This window comes from Protopterus annectens, chromosome 8.part0, assembly GCF_019279795.1.
Source record: "Protopterus annectens isolate FY-2018-M chromosome 8.part0, PAN1.0, whole genome shotgun sequence".
Taxonomy (NCBI): Eukaryota; Metazoa; Chordata; order Ceratodontiformes; family Protopteridae; genus Protopterus; species Protopterus annectens.
The window spans coordinates 173,620,203-173,623,013 of NC_056741.1; positions in this window are offsets into that span (position 1 = coordinate 173,620,203).

Sequence of the window (2,811 nt, forward strand, 5' to 3'; positions counted from 1 at the left end):
GTTGATAATGGGGGAGCTGAATGCACATATTGTGACAAGCAGAACAGGCTATGGAGACTTCCTGTGTCCACATGGCTGTGGAAACAGTAATAAAAAAGGAGAGGCCATTCCATTCAAGACTTCTGTCTGGCAAATGTCTTGATGGTAGCCAACACTTGAATTAATAAGACAGACAGTCACAAGATCACATACAAGAGTGACCAGCTTGCAACTCAGGTAGACTTCTTCCTAGTAAGGAAAGGGGCACAAGGGTAGAATCTGTGATTGAAAAGTCATCCCCAGTGAAACAGTTGGCCCACACCATATATTACTGGTTGCCATAATCAGCTGTAAGTAGTGGTCAGAGTAGAAACTAAGGTCAGCAAAGACAAGACTGAAAACCAGGAAGTTGAGTGGAGAGAAAGGACAACAGTTCAGGGAATTATTTGGGGCTGTAGCATCTCAGGAAGAAGAGGAAATAGGTGGAATTAGGTTGAAGAAGAATGGCAGTGATTCAAAATAAAGGACTACAGAACAGATATGTGGCTGAGACAGGTATGGAAATAAGACATATAAGGAGAGCTGGTGGTAGAATGCAGAATTCCAGGAGGTCATCAAAAGAAAGAAGGAGTGCAGGGAAAATGGAAGATAAAAATAGCCCAGGCTAAGAAGGAATACTGGTTGGTTAACAAAGTTGCTAAGAGAGTAGTTGCAATAGTGAAGAGCAATGCAGCAGAGGCTCTCTCCCACCTTCTGGAAAGTGACTCAGCAGATGGTCATAAAGATTCTCTATCAGGTTGCAAGACAAAGACAGAAAGAAAATGAAGATAAGTTATCAGAATCCTTTTTTCTTAGGGATGCCAACAACAACCTGCTCACCAGTCCAGAGGACATCAAAGGCAGATGGAATCAGTTCTTCCAGCAGCTTCTGAATGAAGGAAACCCCACAGAAGTTGTACTGTCCCAGACACAGCCTAATATAAAAGATGAAGATGAGCTCATCATAGAAGAAGTAAGAACAGCACTAAGGAAAATGAAGTCAAGGAAAGCGGCAGGCTCAGATGAGGTCACAGCAGATGTTGTGTGAGATAGGAAAGAAATGGCTCCTGAGGGCACTTATAGGTGATTACTCAGATATTGACCCAAAGGTCTTTATAAGCCTAGCCATGCATGCCCAAAATAATACTAGAGAAACCCAATATAAAGGATCTTGTCTAAACTCAAGATCTTATAAGTTTATAGGTGGTTACTGGGCTACTGACTCAAAGGTCTTTAAAAGCCTAGAAATACTCACTCGATAGGATTGGAGTAGTAACTGCAGGATGTACACTTCTGCTCTTCTGGCTAGACACACACGGACACACACAGACAGAATGACACACATACACAGACAGACAGACACACATACACACCATTGACTGCAGTGAGAACAGAACTCCTACCTATCTAAGTATACAGACTACAGAATTCAATACTTTACACAAGTGCCACAGGATAAGTCTAAGCACTGTACCTTGTGTTTATGAGTCAAACACCTTAACTATTACAGCAAGCCACAATCTTACTCATAGTATGAAGGGAAAGGCATATTTCAGATGACTGGAGAACATGTATTCTAGTGCCATTGTACAAGAACAGAGGGGACATATACAACTGTGGGCATTATAGAGGTATCAAACTTCTGTCGCACTACATGAAAGTTCTAGAGAGGGTGACTGATAAATGAATATGCAAAACAGTAGCAAGTAAAATGGGGAGAGAAGTTTGAATTCGGATCAGGATGCAACACAACTGACCCAATGTTTGCAGTGAGGCAGATAGCTGAGAAAAATATAGCAATGAGGAAAGAGGTTAATTGGGCATTCCTAGACTTGAAGAAAGCATATGACAAGGTCCAAAGAAGGCTGATTTAGGCAGTCCTGCAATGGTTCAAAGTCCTAGAAATGTTGGTAGAATTAGTGCTCTCTACAGAGACCCAATAATACAAGTGCAAACAGTGTTCAGTCTCATGGAGGAGTTCCCACTGGAAGTAGGTGTACATCAGGGTTGAGCTCTTAGCCCATTGCTGTTCATGCTGGTGATAGACTACATTAGCAAAGAGTTTGAAGGTGACAGATCAACAAAGCTGCTGTAGGCAGATGATGTGACATTACAGGCAGACTCTGAACAAGAACATTAACAAAGGATACAGGAATGGAATGCAAAATTGAAGGCACATGAGATGAAACCAAGAACAGATAGGACAGTTGCAATGGCAGCAAATGGGAGAAATCAGAAGAAGCTGAGAAATTATACAGAAAGAAAAATAGTGAAATAAGTTAACAGCTTTAAGTACCTGGGAGGGGTGGTTGAGGAGAAGGGAAATTTGAATTATGAGGTCAAAATTGGAATTAGAAGGGCTGCAGACAATTGGCACAGAGTGTCAGGTATAGTATATGACTGAAAAATGCCAAGGAAACTAAAAAATAAGGTTCATAGGTTCATAGGCTGGTACTAGGCTATCGGCCCTAGGGCCTATACAAGCCTAGCCATAACAATTCCCTGGCTATTTCTTCCCACACTATTTACTTCCCTGGACCCCTGTCTAGTAGGGCGACTGTCATGATCCCCAGGGTGAATTTCCTTTCTCCCATCCAATCGTCAAGGTTCCTTTTGAAGAGGGCCAAATAGGCACTCTGCTTGACATGTATGGGCAATCTATTCCAGAGTCTGGGAAGTCTCTGGGTCAGGAACCTATCCCTCCAGCATGTTTTGTTTATTGTGATGACAAGGTTTAGATCCCTGGAGCGTGTGGCTCTGAGGGATTGGGATTTCTTTAAGTGTAGCATGTCC